The sequence below is a fragment of the Atractosteus spatula genome, chromosome 25 (genome assembly GCF_055471065.1).
Source record: "Atractosteus spatula isolate fAtrSpa1 chromosome 25, fAtrSpa1.hap1, whole genome shotgun sequence".
NCBI lineage: Eukaryota > Metazoa > Chordata > Actinopteri > Semionotiformes > Lepisosteidae > Atractosteus > Atractosteus spatula.
This window is the reverse complement of record NC_142730.1, coordinates 14891729-14912244: the sequence shown is the minus strand read 5'-3', so window position 1 is coordinate 14912244 and position 20516 is coordinate 14891729. Positions and strand designations below refer to the sequence as shown.

Genomic DNA, 20516 nt, shown 5'->3' with positions numbered 1-20516 from the left:
GCCAGCCCCCTTCCCCAAAGCGGTCTGATGAGCCACCGCGATCCCACTACGCTCTTCGAGTATCGCACTGTTATTAATACTACAGTGTGACTCCAGCATTAAAATGTTTGGAAAATGTGTCGGCCTTTATAATCCAGTGTAGAGCAGCGTGTGATGATTTGTGCTACAAAACACCAAGCGCTCAAAGTGACGTCTGCGTTTGTCACTGAAACTTTCAACTCTTTCATCACTTATGTAGGAAATACAAAGAGCAGTTAGGTGGAACGCGTAGGGTGGCCGTCAGCAGAGTGGCGCAGCGGAAGTGTGCTGGGCCCATAACCCAGAGGTCGATGGATTGAAACCATCCTCTGCTACATGTGTCTTACGCACGGTTCATAAGCATTCCATCGGGTTAGCAAAGTGCATTAAAGTAGTGTGGATCTCCCTTTCCTTAAGTTCTGTTCTGAGTTTCTCTCTCGTGTGTGTTTGTGCAAGCTTGACACTTGCGGGACTCTTTCATCTTCACCAATACGGAGATGACCAAATGTGTCTTCGGTTGTTCTGAGATCTTTGATAGTTTCTTCGAATGCTTCAAGTGAACCTCGAAATCGAAGCAGTTATGTTTATATTGATTTCTCGCATTAATCATTATTAACCAGGAACAGCCAGCACAGTCGGTCGCATTAGTAATTATGTCACGTCTCTACTTAGCAGAGCATTCAAAGACCCACTGGAAGCAGGAAAGCACTAAGACACTGCAAAACTGAACTCGGGAAAATCATACTGGGAGCTCTGAGCGATGTCTGCATCCAAGCCATCCAATACGGACTCTGAGACCTTGGAATATCAACACTATGATGCGCTACCTTTTCCCTGGAGCAAAACGATGGAATTAGAAGAATGCTTACCGCAGGATACAACTGTGCCGTTGTTATTTGGAGCACGGTTTTCACTTGCATGAAAACTACAGCAGAACGTAGAAGGATGATCACAGAGGAGTCCACGCGGGCATGCTGAGGAGATTGTAGGTCGTACATTTCAATGATTACTGACATTTGCGCTGCTTGAGGTACAGTAATCAACAAAGAACAGGGTGTGCTACTCTCGAATCCGGTCACCACATGATGAAAAGCCAGGAAGTATACCTTGTCCAATTGACGTCAACAGGGACACGTTAACCCCTTGCTTCCCTGGCGCCCGGCTAGCTCAGTCAGTAGAGCATGAGACTCTTAATCTCAGGGTCGTGGGTTCGAGCCCCACGTTGAGCGGTGCCCGTCTCCTTATTAACAAAGTTTCGTGCTCATCCTTGACCCTCTTACACCTTGATGGTACCGAGCACTAAACTTTAATGCACAGGTGTGATGAAACTGAGATGAAAAGGGCTTATCTAGCTCTTTGCCCGAGAGATAAATCAAAGGTTCCGCAGACAATCCGTTGGCTCCGGTCACTCTGACGCAGATAGGAGCTGCAGCCATCATAACTTGTATGAAAACTGATAAGAGCTCCTGTCTATTTACAGTTTCATTTACTCTAGCCTTTCCTTAAACACTGCGTGTACGGAGGCTAAGAAATTGCAGAGCTATTCTAATACAATAACTATTTGGAATCTTTTCGCCATAACAGTTTCACTGTGATTTTGCAGGTAACACGTACGTACGTAACATTTTGAACCGCACTGGAAAAATATGGGAAAGAAATGGCGAAAAGCAACTCTTCAACACGTGGCAATATCTTCCTGAGCGGAGTCCTGTTCTCGAAGCTCGACACTCTGCAAGAGTCACTTCTCCCAACTTGCGCCCGCAGGTTTCCGTAGTGTGCCTGCAAAGAGCCATCCGTTTGAGACAGGCGCACGTTCCGATTTCATTGAACTAAGCTAGATGCACAATTTCGAATGCAGCCTTCATCACAAACGACAGTTCATTTCTCGAAAGCTTGTCATGTAAAAAAAGGAAACAAAGAACGAAAACATACAGCTGACAATCTTCTGAAGCTGCAGATTTAGCTTTTGAGAAATGGACATTTTATGTATGCAGATGCTTTTCAAGCGCTGGTTTTAGAACGTCGCTGTGCTTCCAGCATCATTCTCAGCCTTCTAAACTGCCTATCGAGGTGCCGATCACTTTGTAAAGCGCTTGAGAGGCTGGAGCTGCTCAAACTGCTCTTGCCGTTTCCTTCAATCAAAAGCACTATTTTGTTCGTTGTATGGAAAGCTTTTCAAGTCTTGCATCGACACGCACCTTTCCTGAAATGTCCAAAGGGTGAATGTTTCGCAAAGAAATCCAGTCTACCTTTAGGGGGCATGATGTTGAAATCGGAACAAGCCCTGGGTGGGCTTGAACCAGCAGCCGTTCAGTTAACAGCTGCACAGAAACGCCCCCCGCTTGCTTTGTATCATTCGCAAGTTTCTGGTTAAAGAGTAAAAAAGGCTGGAATTCTTTTCCAGAAGCAGCCGGCAGGATTTCTTCTGCACCCACCCAGAAAAGCCAAGAATTGTATTTCATCTGTCGCAAGCTGTATGTTCCAGAAAGAGAATGAATACTTGCATTAAACTGAATCAAGCCGACAGACACGCACCTGAAGTGGAAATCTAATAAGTAAATTGATTCTTAAAATGTAGAGAGCTTTGAAAAAAATATATTGGTGCTTTTAGATAATATATTTCAAGGATGTAATTGCTGTGCTACAGTACGTGCAGAATTTTAGAAAACAGTGCGTCAACAAAGTACACTGTTTGGGTAACTTTAGAAGACAATGTACCAAAACAATATATGCTGTCTGGGTCGTTAGAATTAGCCGAAAGTAACTGATAAGCTTTGAATAACAAATCTAGTGCTTCTTCTCTCGTTCTATGTTGTAATCTGTTTTGTCTTAAGGAAAGGGGAAGCTTTTGAAGGGACAAAGCACTGAGCTTTTTTACAGCGCAACGTCTTATAAAAACCCTGTACTGCTTGTAACAAATTGAGTCTCCGGTTGCACTTTGCGAAGTGGCAACAGGGCTCCCAATATTGCAATATTGAAATAAAGACCTTACTCAGGTGAGAACTCTCTCTTGTGGCTTCCTTGATAGTTAAATTTCCACGACAGAATTGGCACCCCAGATGGGACACTAACCTGAGCGCGGACGGCTGCTGAAACTCCATCCGGAGCCGGACAATTTTAGCAAATTGGACGAACCTCGGAGGATAAACTGTTTGTCCTTCCTGAGACGCGTCTGGAGAATTCACGGCTGTCTGACGTCAGTAAGTGATCCTTTTAACGAACTTTTGTTTTAAGACGATTTATAAGAATTTTTTCTGTGGTCTTATAGCAGAGAAAGAGCAGGCCGGTGAGGGTGTTCTCACGCGGGTTTGATGAGTCCGGGACTCATAAAGAACTTATCTTAACACAGACGTGTGGTTTTTGCTCTGCGGAGTAGTTAATGTGATAAGGTTCTAAAGTAAGGCACCGATCGGTAAAAATGGGAAATGAAAATTCGAAGACGGAAACAGGACCGAGCGGTCCAGCGAAGTACATGTACAGGGAATTTGGAGAAAGGGGAATAAAGTGTCTTCCATCGTGGAGTAAGTTAGGTTTTCCAGAAAATGGTAGTTTTAGTACCAGGCAGATACAACAACTAGAAGAACAGTTAAAGTTAAAGAAATGTAATGCATCTTGTTATGTATGTGCTTTAATGCCTCATTCTACAGCCTCACCCATTTCTCTCCTGGTTAGAATCACTGTTTGGGCCAGGGGAAATGTTTTTCTTTAAGTTACTAACACCGATTATAGGGGCTGTGATACTTGTCTTCCTGTTTTTATGTTGCTATATGACATGTATTATTCCAATGCTTTTCAAATATGGTAATGAATATGTTTGCGCATCAGTATGTTCTGATAAGAACGCAAGAATCCAAAGTATGGGAGCCTCCTGGGAGTCCATATGAAGAATCTAACTTTTAATCATTTTCAAGAATAAAAAGGAGGGAATTGAAGTGGAAATCTAATAAGTAAATTGATTCTTAAAATGTAGAGAGCTTTGAAAAAAATATATTGGTGCTTTTAGATAATATATTTCAAGGATGTAATTGCTGTGCTACAGTACGTGCAGAATTTTAGAAAACAGTGCGTCAACAAAGTACACTGTTTGGGTAACTTTAGAAGACAATGTACCAAAACAATATATGCTGTCTGGTTCGTTAGAATTAGCCGAAAGTAACTGATAAGCTTTGAATAACAAATCTAGTGCTTCTTCTCTCGCTCTATGATGTAATCTGTTTTGTCTTAGGGAAAGGGGAAGTTTTTGAAGGGACAAAGCACTGAGCTTTTTTACAGCGCAACGTCTTATAAAAACCCTGTACTGCTTGTGACAAATTGAGTCTCTGGTTGCACTTTGCGAAGTGGCAACAGGGCTCCCAATATTGCAATATTGAAATAAAGACCTTACTCAGGTGAGAACTCTCTCTTGTGGCTTCCTTGATAGTTAAATTTCCACGACACACCGCCGTTGTTTTTCTCCATCGGAAGTTTGTCGTTAAGGAAAAACATCGCTGTCATTTTCTTGCCAGCCGGCGGCATTTCTTGTGCAGCGATGAGCCAGATTTGTATTTCGGATTTCGGAAGTTGTGTGAATTTCTTGAAGCTGAAAGTCAACTCGCTCCAGAAAAGAAATGTGCAGTCGCATGAAAGCCGTGCCTGCTTATTAAACCGCAGGACCTGAGCTTGCGTTCTGTTTCTCATCGCGTTCGCAAAGGCGATTCCTGCCTCTAACACTGCTATGTCTGCGATTCAAAGTGCCGTGTGGAGCAGCTTCCCCAGTGGGCAAAAGACGTATAATATACGTCTATTAAACGCATACCTTAGACGTCTAAATGTGGTCTAAAATTCGTCTAGAATGAAATTCTAATATACGTCTAAAGTTATACGTCAATTATACGTCTATGTTTAGACGTTCATTATACATAAATGGTTGGAGTTCTATTATACGGATAAATTTAGAGGACTATTATACATATATGGTTGGAGTTCCGGATAACTTTAGAGGACTATTATACGGATAACTTTAGAGGTCTATTATACGTATATGGTTAGAGGTCTATTATACGGATAACTTTAGACGTCTATTATACGTATATGGTTAGAGGTCTATTATACGGATAACTTTAGAGGTCTATTATACGTATATGGTTAGAGGTCTATTATACGGATAACTTTAGACGTCTATTATACGTATATGGGTAGAGGTCTATTATACATCAAAGATAGGTTTTATAGGTGTAGAAACAAGTAAACCAAGCCAATGATTTGGTTTAGAAATTTATTCTGAAAATACACATTCACACCTGAAAAATTAAATTATACATTGTATGCAATCAATCAACAATCAACATATGTGCAATAATCATAAAAAAAACACAACTAGTCTTAAACTTCAACTACAAATTCTGGTAACATCAATATACAGTATAGTAATGACAAACACAAACTAATTTCATTAACACACTAACTCAAAACCACATTTTGATTCAAATATAAATTTTAAAATGTACAACTTATATATTTCCAAAAAAAACAAATATTACAATGGAAGTTAAGACGATTTTTGTCCACCATTTGCAAACCCTGTCTAATTGTCCTAACAGGACCAGAAACCTATTATTTTCAGTGTCCAGATCTCCTGGCCCCCTGCCTTGCATATGTATTCTTCAAGTAACGCATTGCGTGCTCCTTTATATCTTTTTCTTTCGATGTAGGGTGGGACTTCAGCACTGCAGCTAGGAGAAAATTATATAATATTACTACTCAAATAAATGATAGTTAATATCTTCTTGAGTATAATCTAAAAAATGAACCATTAAGGTTTACTAAGCTCAAAGCTGAAATAAACGGATAAAATTAGAGAAACGGCAAAACGATTTTGTGTAATCTTCCCCTTCACACTATTTTTATGTGCCATTTTTTGCTTATTAACATACTATTTTAATCAAAATAATATTAAGTAAGATCTGTATGTATTCAGATAGTATTATTATTATTATTATTTATACTTACTCGTCAAAAGAGGATTGCTGAGATATTTGCGGATATACTTCTACGTTTGAAAAACGTGTCCAAAATGGCGACCAACGAATACTAGCAATGCATTGTGGTATATAACCGGAAAATATGCTGGGTTAGATATTTTCTCAACGTATGCGTTTATTAATGTTGTCGATATTATGGTTGAAATTTAACATTGATAATACATCGCGGCTATGTGCCCCCTGCTATGTGCTGATGTGCAATTTTAACGCATACAGTTAGTAAGGATCGGTCACTGTTATTATATACAGTATAATGACATTATGGAAAAGGATTGGGAACAGGCCTGGCGTCACGGGGGGAGGAGTGTCGTCCCTTCAGTTTTGGGCAAAAGGATTTACTTAACTTAACTTGTGCCCTAAAAAAATAGTTGTACTTTGTCAATGGTCAGACAACACTAAATGACACTAACAGTCACTCGGACTGTTTGATGGGCAGGAGGGCTATCCGTCCAGGAACTGCACATATCAGTGTCGTTATTGAGTGTCAACATTACGATCCTGTTTGCTCAGTTGGACCGATTCCTTGCAGTAGTTTATCATTATACTTAAAATCGTTATATAACTAGGACTAGTTATAGCAGTCTGTGCTTTCTGTTGGTTTTACAACATTTTTTTCTTAACGATTCAGAACGTCCATGTAGCTGCAAAAATGAACACTTATGGTACTTTTCGCTCCAGGCAATACAAACCGTGAGAGTGACGAAAAATGTGAAACTGAACTTCATCGCAAATACCAGATTGCTAGTCGTCTTCTATCATGAAGCACTAACCAATGGCATAGCTGCGAGATTTCATTTGGGTAGCTGCACCGTACAGCTCCGTTTCAACCGAAATATCACCCCCCCTCAGAATTTCAGACGCCCCCCTACAGATTTTTCCCCGGGCACCGCGCACTGATCGGGGGACGGGGTGTCCAGGAAATGGTATCAACTTTTCCCAAGAAAATAAAAATAGAAACTCTATAGGCACTCAAACATTTTACTGTTTTTTTTCAGGCAGGTGGCAAGACCCCCTCCGCAAAACCCATGTTTGCCAAGCTGTGGGCATTGATTCGTCGAATATACGTATATATACGTCGCCTCGACGTATAATCAACGTCGAATTGCAACCGTAAAATCGACGACATGAATAAACGCATATATATAATGTCGAAAACACATCTAACACAGTGCCTGAGGCTTTTTACTGAACAGTATGTATCGTGTGTGCCGCAACTAGGAGTATACGGCACTGTGCACAGTGTACGAAGTAAATTATTTTCGCAGTAATTAATTTACACGTGTATAATAAATATAGTAAATATAATAAATTAATTACATCCCGCCCGTCACGTGGGAGACCAGGGATGGATTGCTTGACGGCGAGCCGGGTTGCTTTTCTCCCATCAGATTCCAACCGCTAATGCTAACGCAGTTTATGGGAGCTTACGTGCTTCTCCTTTTCCGTCATTTTCGGACGACTATTCCAAAGGGGTAACCTGATGGAATAGGGGCCTGAAGACACGAGGCATTCTTAAACCAGCACTGGGCTGCACGGCCTTCTGTTGCAATCAGATTATATTCGAGTGAAAAAGCCAGAGCAGCCGCTTCCATCCTATGGAGTACGAGCTAAATCAGGAGAGGTATGGGACACGCGCGTGCCTATAGGTGCACGTCTCCTACGTCAGGCTGCTTCACCCATGTGCACCCGACTGGAGAGGGAATGGAGCAAGCTTTTTGTCAGGAGTGGGATTCAAACCCACGCCTCCAGGGGAGACTGCAACCTGAACGCAGCGCCTTAGACCGCTCGGCCATCCTGACGCCAGCCCTCTCCCCCAAAGCAGTCTGATGAGCCACCGCGATCCCACTACGCTCTTCGAGTATCGCACTGTTATTAATACTACAGTGTGACTCCAGCATTAAAATGTTTGGAAAATGTGTCGGCCTTTATAATCCAGTGTAGAGCAGCGTGTGATGATTTGTGCTACAAAACACCAAGCGCTCAAAGTGACGTCTGCGTTTGTCACTGAAACTTTCAACTCTTTCATCACTTATGTAGGAAATACAAAGAGCAGTTAGGTGGAACGCGTAGGATGGCTGTCAGCAGAGTGGCGCAGCGGAAGTGTGCTGGGCCCATAACCCAGAGGTCGATGGATCGAAACCATCCTCTGCTACATGTGTCTTACGCATGGTTCATAAGCATTCCATTGGGTTAGCAAAGTGCATTAAAGTAGTGTGGATCTCCCTTTCCTTAAGTTCTGTTCTGAGTTTCTCTCTCGTGTGTGTTTGTGCAAGCTTGACACTTGCGGGACTCTTTCATCTTCACCAATACGGAGATGACCAAATGTGTCTTCGGTTGTTCTGAGATCTTTGATAGTTTCTTCGAATGCTTCAAGTGAACCTCGAAATCGAAGCAGTTATGTTTATTTTGATTTCTCGCATTAATCATTATTAACCAGGAACAGCCAGCACAGTCGGTCGCATTAGTAATTATGTCACGTCTCTACTTAGCAGAGCATTCAAAGACCCACTGGAAGCAGGAAAGCACTAAGACACTGCAAAACTGAACTCGGGAAAATCATACTGGGAGCTCTGAGCGATGTCTGCATCCAAGCCATCCAATACGGACTCTGAGACCTTGGAATATCAACACTATGATGCGCTACCTTTTCCCTGGAGCAAAACGATGGAATTAGAAGAATGCTTACCGCAGGATACAACTGTGCCGTTGTTATTTGGAGCACGGTTTTCACTTGCATGAAAACTACAGCAGAACGTAGAAGGATGATCACAGAGGAGTCCACGCGGGCATGCTGAGGAGATTGTAGGTCGTACATTTCAATGATTACTGACATTTGCGCTGCTTGAGGTACAGTAATCAACAAAGAACAGGGTGTGCTACTCTCGAATCCGGTCACCACATGATGAAAAGCCAGGAAGTATACCTTGTCCAATTGACGTCAACAGGGACACGTAAACCCCTTGCTTCCCTGGCGCCCGGCTAGCTCAGTCGGTAGAGCATGAGACTCTTAATCTCAGGGTCGTGGGTTCGAGCCCCACGTTGGGCGGTGCCCGTCTCCTTATTAACAAAGTTTCGTGCTCATCCTTGACCCTCTTACACCTTGATGGTACCGAGCACTAAACTTTAATGCACAGGTGTGATGAAACTGAGATGAAAAGGGCTTATCTAGCTCTTTGCCCGAGAGATAAATCAAAGGTTCCGCAGACAATCCGTTGGCTCCGGTCACTCTGACGCAGATAGGAGCTGCAGCCATCATAACTTGTATGAAAACTGATAAGAGCTCCTGTCTATTTACAGTTTCATTTACTCTAGCCTTTCCTTAAACACTGCGTGTACGAAGGCTAAGAAATTGCAGAGCTATTCTAATACAATAACTATTTGGAATCTTTTCGCCATAACAGTTTCACTGTGATTTTGCAGGTAACACGTACGTACGTAACATTTTGAACCGCACTGGAAAAATATGGGAAAGAAATGGCGAAAAGCAACTCTTCAACACGTGGCAATATCTTCCTGAGCGGAGTCCTGTTCTCGAAGCTCGACACTCTGCAAGAGTCACTTCTCCCAACTTGCGCCCGCAGGTTTCCGTAGTGTGCCTGCAAAGAGCCATCCGTTTGAGACAGGCGCACGTTCCGATTTCATTGAACTAAGCTAGATGCACAATTTCGAATGCAGCCTTCATCACAAACGACAGTTCATTTCTCGAAAGCTTGTCATGTAAAAAAAGGAAACAAAGAACGAAAACATACAGCTGACAATCTTCTGAAGCTGCAGATTTAGCTTTTGAGAAATGGACATTTTATGTATGCAGATGCTTTTCAAGCGCTGGTTTTAGAACGTCGCTGTGCTTCCAGCATCATTCTCAGCCTTCTAAACTGCCTATCGAGGTGCCGATCACTTTGTAAAGCGCTTGAGAGGCTGGAGCTGCTCAAACTGCTCTTGCCGTTTCCTTCAATCAAAAGCACTATTTTGTTCGTTGTATGGAAAGCTTTTCAAGTCTTGCATCGACACGCACCTTTCCTGAAATGTCCAAAGGGTGAATGTTTCGCAAAGAAATCCAGTCTACCTTTAGGGGGCATGATGTTGAAATCGGAACAAGCCCTGGGTGGGCTTGAACCAGCAGCCGTTCAGTTAACAGCTGCACAGAAACGCCCCCCGCTTGCTTTGTATCATTCGCAAGTTTCTGGTTAAAGAGTAAAAAAGGCTGGAATTCTTTTCCAGAAGCAGCCGGCAGGATTTCTTCTGCACCCACCCAGAAAAGCCAAGAATTGTATTTCATCTGTCGCAAGCTGTATGTTCCAGAAAGAGAATGAATACTTGCATTAAACTGAATCAAGCCGACAGACACGCACCTGAAGTGGAAATCTAATAAGTAAATTGATTCTTAAAATGTAGAGAGCTTTGAAAAAAATATATTGGTGCTTTTAGATAATATATTTCAAGGATGTAATTGCTGTGCTACAGTACGTGCAGAATTTTAGAAAACAGTGCGTCAACAAAGTACACTGTTTGGGTAACTTTAGAAGACATTGTACCAAAACAATATATGCTGTCTGGGTCGTTAGAATTAGCCGAAAGTAACTGATAAGCTTTGAATAACAAATCTAGTGCTTCTTCTCTCGTTCTATGTTGTAATCTGTTTTGTCTTAGGGAAAGGGGAAGCTTTTGAAGGGACAAAGCACTGAGCTTTTTACAGCGCAACGTCTTATAAAAACCCTGTACTGCTTGTAACAAATTGAGTCTCCGGTTGCACTTTGCGAAGTGGCAACAGGGCTCCCAATATTGCAATATTGAAATAAAGACCTTACTCAGGTGAGAACTCTCTCTTGTGGCTTCCTTGATAGTTAAATTTCCACGACAGAATTGGCACCCCAGATGGGACACTAACCTGAGCGCGGACGGCTGCTGAAACTCCATCCGGAGCCGGACAATTTTAGCAAATTGGACGAACCTCGGAGGATAAACTGTTTGTCCTTCCTGAGACGCGTCTGGAGAATTCACGGCTGTCTGACGTCAGTAAGTGATCCTTTTAACGAACTTTTGTTTTAAGACGATTTATAAGAATTTTTTCTGTGGTCTTATAGCAGAGAAAGAGCAGGCCGGTGAGGGTGTTCTCACGCGGGTTTGATGAGTCCGGGACTCATAAAGAACTTATCTTAACACAGACGTGTGGTTTTTGCTCTGCGGAGTAGTTAATGTGATAAGGTTCTAAAGTAAGGCACCGATCGGTAAAAATGGGAAATGAAAATTCGAAGACGGAAACAGGACCGAGCGGTCCAGCGAAGTACATGTACAGGGAATTTGGAGAAAGGGGAATAAAGTGTCTTCCATCGTGGAGTAAGTTAGGTTTTCCAGAAAATGGTAGTTTTAGTACCAGGCAGATACAACAACTAGAAGAACAGTTAAAGTTAAAGAAATGTAATGCATCTTGTTATGTATGTGCTTTAATGCCTCATTCTACAGCCTCACCCATTTCTCTCCTGGTTAGAATCACTGTTTGGGCCAGGGGAAATGTTTTTCTTTAAGTTACTAACACCGATTATAGGGGCTGTGATACTTGTCTTCCTGTTTTTATGTTGCTATATGACATGTATTATTCCAATGCTTTTCAAATATGGTAATGAATATGTTTGCGCATCAGTATGTTCTGATAAGAACGCAAGAATCCGAAGTATGGGAGCCTCCTGGGAGTCCATATGAAGAATCTAACTTTTAATCATTTTCAAGAATAAAAAGGAGGGAATTGAAGTGGAAATCTAATAAGTAAATTGATTCTTAAAATGTAGAGAGCTTTGAAAAAAATATATTGGTGCTTTTAGATAATATATTTCAAGGATGTAATTGCTGTGCTACAGGACGTCCAGAATTTTAGAAAACAGTGCGTCAACAAAGTACACTGTTTGGGTTACTTTAGAAGACAATGTACCAAAACAAAATATGCTGTCTGGTTCGTTATAATTAGCCGAAAGTAACTGATAAGCTTTGAATAACAAATCTAGTGCTTCTTCTCTCGCTCTATGATGTAATCTGTTTTGTCTTAGGGAAAGGGGAAGTTTTTGAAGGGACAAAGCACTGAGCTTTTTTACAGCGCAACGTCTTATAAAAACCCTGTACTGCTTGTGACAAATTGAGTCTCTGGTTGCACTTTGCGAAGTGGCAACAGGGCTCCCAATATTGCAATATTGAAATAAAGACCTTACTCAGGTGAGAACTCTCTCTTGTGGCTTCCTTGATAGTTAAATTTCCACGACACACCGCCGTTGTTTTTCTCCATCGGAAGTTTGTCGTTAAGGAAAAACATCGCTGTCATTTTCTTGCCAGCCGGCGGCATTTCTTGTGCAGCGATGAGCCAGATTTGTATTTCGGATTTCGGAAGTTGTGTGAATTTCGTGAAGCTGAAAGTCAACTCGCTCCAGAAAAGAAATGTGCAGTCGCATGAAAGCCGTGCCTGCTTATTAAACCGCAGGACCTGAGCTTGCGTTCTGTTTCTCATCGCGTTCGCAAAGGCGATTCCTGCCTCTAACACTGCTATGTCTGCGATTCAAAGTGCCGTGTGGAGCAGCTTCGAAAGCCTTGTTCACGCTCCTCCAATGTTGCTTTCTCTGTGCCTAACGAAGTTCCATTTTGGTGTCGGAGCGGGGAGACCTAATCATTCCAGCTTTAAGCCACCCTTCAATCTTCTGAGGGGTGTCTGAGTGCTAGCATGTCATTTGCCTTTTTTTTTTTTGAAACGGAGAGCGACGTTGAAAAAGGTTACCTCCGCCGCCTCGCCCTCCGTGTTAAATGATCGCAAGACGGCGGCGGCGGCGCTCCCTGTAGTTGTGGCCGAGCGGTTAAGGCGATGGACTAGAAAGCCATTGGGCTCTCCCCGCGCCGGGTCGAATCCTGCCGACTACGGCGTCCTTCTCGTGTCGCCGTGCGCCTGCCCAGAAAAAGGCGGAGTGCCGTTTCTCTCTTCCTGCTTCTTGTACAAACGCTAAATCGCTTGGACCTGCTGCCTTGGAAGTCATGTCTTCAGCGTCCCCCAGCGACATTTCACACTTGGAAGCAGACAACCACGCTTTTGGCATTGGCATGCCTTGCGCCCTACTTCCAGCCTTTGAAGATCTAATTATTCAAACTGAAAGAACCGACTGAATAGGTGTTTGCAGTGCACCAGGAGGAGCAGTGACCATAGCAGTGGAGGGGTGAGGATGGCGCAGATGGAAACGTTTTCATGCGCTCCTCTGGGAGGAATGAAAATAAAAGGCGAAACCGGAAACAGTAGTAGCCGCAAGAGGAAGTGTCTTCAAGCGCCAAGCAAGCGCTCCTCGTTAGTATAGTGGTGCGTATTCCCGCCCGTCACGTGGGAGACCAGGGATGGATTGCTTGACGGCGAGCCGGGTTGCTTTTCTCCCATCAGATTCCAACCGCTAATGCTAACGCAGTTTGTGGGAGCTTACGTGCTTCTCCTTTTCCGTCATTTTCGGACGACTATTCCAAAGGGGTAACCTGATGGAATAGGGGCCTGAAGACACGAGGCATTCTTAAACCAGCACTGGGCTGCACGGCCTTCTGTTGCGATCAGATTATATTCGAGTGAAAAAGCCAGAGCAGCCGCTTCCATCCTATGGAGTACGAGCTAAATCAGGAGAGGTATGGGACACGCGCGTGCCTATAGGTGCACATCTCCTACGTCAGGCTGCTTCACCCATGTGCACCCGACTGGAGAGGGAATGGAGCAAGCTTTTTGTCAGGAGTGGGATTCGAACCCACGCCTCCAGGGGAGACTGCGACCTGAACGCAGCGCCTTAGACCGCTCGGCCATCTTGACACCAGCCCCCTCCCCCAAAGCGGTCTGATGAGCCACCGCGATCCCACTACGCTCTTCGAGTATCGCACTGTTATTAATACTACAGTGTGACTCCAGCATTAAAATGTTTGGAAAATGTGTCGGCCTTTATAATCCAGTGTAGAGCAGCGTGTGATGATTTGTGCTACAAAACACCAAGCGCTCAAAGTGACGTCTGCGTTTGTCACTGAAACTTTCAACTCTTTCATCACTTATGTAGGAAATACAAAGAGTAGTTAGGTGGAACGCGTAGGATGGCCGTCAGCAGAGTGGCGCAGCGGAAGCGTGCTGGGCCCATAACCCAGAGGTCAATGGATCGAAACCATCCTCTGCTACATGTGTCTTATGCATGGTTCATAAGCATTCCATTGGCTTAGCAAAGTGCATTAAAGTAGTGTGGATCTCCCTTTCCTTAAGTTCTGTTCTGAGTTTCTCTCTCGTGTGTGTTTGTGCAAGCTTGACACTTGCGGGACTCTTTCATCTTCACCAATACGGAGATGACCAAATGTGTCTTCGGTTGTTCTGAGATCTTTGATAGTTTCTTCGAATGCTTCAAGTGAACCTCGAAATCGAAGCAGTTATGTTTATATTGATTTCTCGCATTAATCATTATTAACCAGGAACAGCCAGCACAGTCGGTCGCATTAGTAATTATGTCATGTCTCTACTTAGCAGAGCATTCAAAGACCCACTGGAAGCAGGAAAGCACTAAGACACTGCAAAACTGAACTCGGGAAAATCATACTGGGAGCTCTGAGCGATGTCTGCATCCAAGCCATCCAATACGGACTCTGAGACCTTGGAATATCAACACTATGATGCGCTACCTTTTCCCTGGAGCAAAACGATGGAATTAGAAGAATGCTTACCGCAGGATACAACTGTGCCGTTGTTATTTGGAGCACGGTTTTCACTTGCATGAAAACTACAGCAGAACGTAGAAGGATGATCACAGAGGAGTCCACGCGGGCATGCTGAGGAGATTGTAGGTCGCACATTTCAATGATTACTGACATTTGCGCTGCTTGAGGTACAGTAATCAACAAAGAACAGGGTGTGCTACTCTCGAATCCGGTCACCACATGATGAAAAGCCAGGAAGTATACCTTGTCCAATTGACGTCAACAGGGACACGTTAACCCCTTGCTTCCCTGGCGCCCGGCTAGCTCAGTCGGTAGAGCATGAGACTCTTAATCTCAGGGTCGTGGGTTCGAGCCCCACGTTGGGCGGTGAGTTTCGTGCTCATCCTTGACCCTCTTACACCTTGATGGTACCGAGCACTAAACTTTAATGCACAGGTGTGATGAAACTGAGATGAAAAGGGCTTATCTATCTCTTTGCCCGAGAGATAAATCAAAGGTTCCGCAGACAATCCGTTGGCTCCGGTCACTCTGACGCAGATAGGAGCTGCAGCCATCATAACTTGTATGAAAACTGATAAGAGCTCCTGTCTATTTACAGTTTCATTTACTCTAGCCTTTCCTTAAACACTGCGTGTACGAAGGCTAAGAAATTGCAGAGCTATTCTAATACAATAACTATTTGGAATCTTTTCGCCATAACAGTTTCACTGTGATTTTGCAGGTAACACGTACGTACGTAACATTTTGAACCGCACTGGAAAAATATGGGAAAGAAATGGCGAAAAGCAACTCTTCAACACGTGGCAATATCTTCCTGAGCGGAGTCCTGTTCTCGAAGCTCGACACTCTGCAAGAGTCACTTCTCCCAACTTGCGCCCGCAGGTTTCCGTAGTGTGCCTGCAAAGAGCCATCCGTTTGAGACAGGCGCACGTTCCGATTTCATTGAACTAAGCTAGATGCACAATTTCGAATGCAGCCTTCATCACAAACGACAGTTCATTTCTCGAAAGCTTGTCATGTAAAAAAAGGAAACAAAGAACGAAAACATACAGCTGACAATCTTCTGAAGCTGCAGATTTAGCTTTTGAGAAATGGACATTTTATGTATGCAGATGCTTTTCAAGCGCTGGTTTTAGAACGTCGCTGTGCTTCCAGCATCATTCTCAGCCTTCTAAACTGCCTATCGAGGTGCCGATCACTTTGTAAAGCGCTTGAGAGGCCAGAGCTGCTCAAACTGCTCTTGCCGTTTCCTTCAATCAAAAGCACTATTTTTTTCGTTGTATGGAAAGCTTTTCAAGTCTTGCATCGACACGCACCTTTCCTGAAATGTCCAAAGGGTGAATGTTTCGCAAAGAAATCCAGTCTACCTTTAGGGGGCATGATGTTGAAATCGGAACAAGCCCTGGGTGGGCTTGAACCAGCAGCCGTTCAGTTAACAGCTGCACAGAAACGCCCCCCGCTTGCTTTGTATCATTCGCAAGTTTCTGGTTAAAGAGTAAAAAAGGCTGGAATTCTTTTCCAGAAGCAGCCGGCAGGATTTCTTCTGCACCCACCCAGAAAAGCCAAGAATTGTATTTCATCTGTCGCAAGCTGTATGTTCCAGAAAGAGAATGAATACTTGCATTAAACTGAATCAAACCGACAGACACGCACCTGAAGTGGAAATCTAATAAGTAAATTGATTCTTAAAATGTAGAGAGCTTTGAAAAAAATATATTGGTGCTTTTAGATAATATATTTCAAGGATGTAATTGCTGTGCTACAGTACGTGCAGAATTTTAGAAAACAGTGCGTCAACAAAGTACACTGTTTGGGTTACTTTAGAAGACAATGTACCAAAACAATATATGCTGTCTGGTTCGTTAGAATTAGCCGAAAGTAACTGATAAGCTTTGAATAACAAATCTAGTGCTTCTTCTCTCGCTCTATGATGTAATCTGTTTTGTCTTAGGGAAAGGGGAAGTTTTTGAAGGGACAAAGCACTGAGCTTTTTTACAGCGCAACGTCTTATAAAAACCCTGTACTGCTTGTGACAAATTGAGTCTCTGGTTGCACTTTGCGAAGTGGCAACAGGGCTCCCAATATTGCAATATTGAAATAAAGACCTTACTCAGGTGAGAACTCTCTCTTGTGGCTTCCTTGATAGTTAAATTTCCACGACACACCGCCGTTGTTTTTCTCCATCGGAAGTTTGTCGTTAAGGAAAAACATCGCTGTCATTTTCTTGCCAGCCGGCGGCATTTCTTGTGCAGCGATGAGCCAGATTTGTATTTCGGATTTCGGAAGTTGTGTGAATTTCTTGAAGCTGAAAGTCAACTCGCTCCAGAAAAGAAATGTGCAGTCGCATGAAAGCCGTGCCTGCTTATTAAACCGCAGGACCTGAGCTTGCGTTCTGTTTCTCATCGCGTTCGCAAAGGCGATTCCTGCCTCTAACACTGCTATGTCTGCGATTCAAAGTGCCGTGTGGAGCAGCTTCGAAAGCCTTGTTCACGCTCCTCCGATGTTGCTTTCTCTGTGCCTAACGAAGTTCCATTTTGGTGTCGGAGCGGGGAGACCTAATCATTCCAGCTTTAAGCCACCCTTCAATCTTCTGAGGGGTGTCTGAGTGCTAGCATGTCATTTGCCTTTTTTTTTTTTGAAACGGAGAGCGACGTTGAAAAAGGTTACCTCCGCCGCCTCGCCCTCCGTGTTAAATGATCGCAAGACGGCGGCGGCGGCGCTCCCTGTAGTTGTGGCCGAGCGGTTAAGGCGATGGACTAGAAAGCCATTGGGCTCTCCCCGCGCCGGGTCGAATCCTGACGACTACGGCGTCCTTCTCGTGTCGCCGTGCGCCTGCCCAGAAAAAGGCGGAGTGCCGTTTCTCTCTTCCTGCTTCTTGTACAAACGCTAAATCGCTTGGACCTGCTGCCTTGGAAGTCATGTCTTCAGCGTCCCCCAGCGACATTTCACACTTGGAAGCAGACAACCACGCTTTTGGCATTGGCATGCCTTGCGCCCTACTTCCAGCCTTTGAAGATCTAATTATTCAAACTGAAAGAACCGACTGAATAGGTGTTTGCAGTGCACCAGGAGGAGCAGTGACCATAGCAGTGGAGGGGTGAGGATGGCGCAGATGGAAACGTTTTCATGCGCTCCTCTGGGAGGAATGAAAATAAAAGGCGAAACCGGAAACAGTAGTAGCCGCAAGAGGAAGTGTCTTCAAGCGCCAAGCAAGCGCTCCTCGTTAGTATAGTGGTGCGTATTCCCGCCCGTCACGTGGGAGACCAGGGATGGATTGCTTGACGGCGAGCCGGGTTGCTTTTCTCCCATCAGATTCCAACCGCTAATGCTAACGCAGTTTGTGGGAGCTTACGTGCTTCTCCTTTTCCGTCATTTTCGGACGACTATTCCAAAGGGGTAACCTGATGGAATAGGGGCCTGAAGACACGAGGCATTCTTAAACCAGCACTGGGCTGCACGGCCTTCTGTTGCGATCAGATTATATTCGAGTGAAAAAGCCAGAGCAGCCGCTTCCATCCTATGGAGTACGAGCTAAATCAGGAGAGGTATGGGACACGCGCGTGCCTATAGGTGCACGTCTCCTACGTCAGGCTGCTTCACCCATGTGCACCCGACTGGAGAGGGAACGGAGCAAGCTTTTTGTCAGGAGTGGGATTCGAACCCACGCCTCCAGGGGAGACTGCGACCTGAACGCAGCGCCTTAGACCGCTCGGCCATCCTGACGCCAGCCCTCTCCCCCAAAGCGGTCTGATGAGCCACCGCGATCCCACTACGCTCTTCGAGTATCGCACTGTTATTAATACTACAGTGTGACTCCAGCATTAAAATGTTTGGAAAATGTGTCGGCCTTTATAATCCAGTGTAGAGCAGCGTGTGATGATTTGTGCTACAAAACACCAAGCGCTCAAAGTGACGTCTGCGTTTGTCACTGAAACTTTCAACTCTTTCATCACTTATGTAGGAAATACAAAGAGCAGTTAGGTGGAACGCGTAGGATGGCCGTCAGCAGAGTGGCGCAGCGGAAGTGTGCTGGGCCCATAACCCAGAGGTCGATGGATCGAAACCATCCTCTGCTACATGTGTCTTACGCATGGTTCATAAGCATTCCATTGGGTTAGCAAAGTGCATTAAAGTAGTGTGGATCTCCCTTTCCTTAAGTTCTGTTCTGAGTTTCTCTCTCGTGTGTGTTTGTGCAAGCTTGACACTTGCGGGACTCTTTCATCTTCACCAATACGGAGATGACCAAATGTGTCTTCGGTTGTTCTGAGATCTTTGATAGTTTCTTCGAATGCTTCAAGTGAACCTCGAAATCGAAGCAGTTATGTTTATATTGATTTCTCGCATTAATCATTATTAACCAGGAACAGCCAGCACAGTCGGTCGCATTAGTAATTATGTCACGTCTCTACTTAGCAGAGCATTCAAAGACCCACTGGAAGCAGGAAAGCACTAAGACACTGCAAAACTGAACTCGGGAAAATCATACTGGGAGCTCTGAGCGATGTCTGCATCCAAGCCATCCAATACGGACTCTGAGACCTTGGAATATCAACACTATGATGCGCTACCTTTTCCCTGGAGCAAAACGATGGAATTAGAAGAATGCTTACCGCAGGATACAACTGTGCCGTTGTTATTTGGAGCACGGTTTTCACTTGCATGAAAACTACAGCAGAACGTAGAAGGATGATCACAGAGGAGTCCACGCGGGCATGCTGAGGAGATTGTAGGTCGTACATTTCAATGATTACTGACATTTGCGCTGCTTGAGGTACAGTAATCAACAAAGAACAGGGTGTGCTACTCTCGAATCCGGTCACCACATGATGAAAAGCCAGGAAGTATACCTTGTCCAATTGACGTCAACAGGGACACGTTAACCCCTTGCTTCCCTGGCGCCCGGCTAGCTCAGTCGGTAGAGCATGAGACTCTTAATCTCAGGGTCGTGGGTTCGAGCCCCACGTTGGGCGGTGAGTTTCGTGCTCATCCTTGACCCTCTTACACCTTGATGGTACCGAGCACTAAACTTTAATGCACAGGTGTGATGAAACTGAGATGAAAAGGGCTCATCTATCTCTTTGCCCGAGAGATAAATCAAAGGTTCCGCAGACAATCCGTTGGCTCCGGTCACTCTGACGCAGATAGGAGCTGCAGCCATCATAACTTGTATGAAAACTGATAAGAGCTCCTGTCTATTTACAGTTTCATTTACTCTAGCCTTTCCTTAAACACTGCGTGTACGAAGGCTAAGAAATTGCAGAGCTATTCTAATACAATAACTATTTGGAATCTTTTCGCCATAACAGTTTCACTGTGATTTTGCAGGTAACACGTACGTACGTAACATTTTGAACCGCACTGGAAAAATATGGGAAAGAAATGGCGAAAAGCAACTCTTCAACACGTGGCAATATCTTCCTGAGCGGAGTCCTGTTCTCGAAGCTCGACACTCTGCAAGAGTCACTTCTCCCAACTTGCGCCCGCAGGTTTCCGTAGTGTGCCTGCAAAGAGCCATCCGTTTGAGACAGGCGCACGTTCCGATTTCATTGAACTAAGCTAGATGCACAATTTCGAATGCAGCCTTCATCACAAACGACAGTTCATTTCTCGAAAGCTTGTCATGTAAAAAAAGGAAACAAAGAACGAAAACATACAGCTGACAATCTTCTGAAGCTGCAGATTTAGCTTTTGAGAAATGGACATTTTATGTATGCAGATGCTTTTCAAGCGCTGGTTTTAGAACGTCGCTGTGCTTCCAGCATCATTCTCAGCCTTCTAAACTGC

The 20516-nt window shown here is 44.2% G+C and overlaps 6 non-coding genes across 6 annotated transcripts; 3 read left to right on the top strand and 3 right to left on the bottom strand.

Moving 5' to 3' along the window:
- Nucleotides 1-7754: 7754 nt before the first annotated feature.
- trnal-cag (transfer RNA leucine (anticodon CAG)) lies at nucleotides 7755-7837 on the bottom strand. Its single transcript has one exon. It is a non-coding gene; the product is annotated as a tRNA-Leu (tRNA).
- Nucleotides 7838-9011: 1174 nt separating this feature from the next.
- On the top strand, nucleotides 9012-9084 carry trnak-cuu (transfer RNA lysine (anticodon CUU)). The gene has a single exon. It is a non-coding gene; the product is annotated as a tRNA-Lys (tRNA).
- Nucleotides 9085-13768: 4684 nt separating this feature from the next.
- Nucleotides 13769-13851, bottom strand: trnal-cag (transfer RNA leucine (anticodon CAG)). Its single transcript has one exon. It is a non-coding gene; the product is annotated as a tRNA-Leu (tRNA).
- A 1174-nt stretch (nucleotides 13852-15025) lies between these two features.
- On the top strand, nucleotides 15026-15098 carry trnak-cuu (transfer RNA lysine (anticodon CUU)). The gene has a single exon. It is a non-coding gene; the product is annotated as a tRNA-Lys (tRNA).
- Nucleotides 15099-18372: 3274 nt separating this feature from the next.
- On the bottom strand, nucleotides 18373-18455 carry trnal-cag (transfer RNA leucine (anticodon CAG)). Its single transcript has one exon. It is a non-coding gene; the product is annotated as a tRNA-Leu (tRNA).
- A 1174-nt stretch (nucleotides 18456-19629) lies between these two features.
- Nucleotides 19630-19702, top strand: trnak-cuu (transfer RNA lysine (anticodon CUU)). The gene has a single exon. It is a non-coding gene; the product is annotated as a tRNA-Lys (tRNA).
- Nucleotides 19703-20516: the final 814 nt, after the last annotated feature.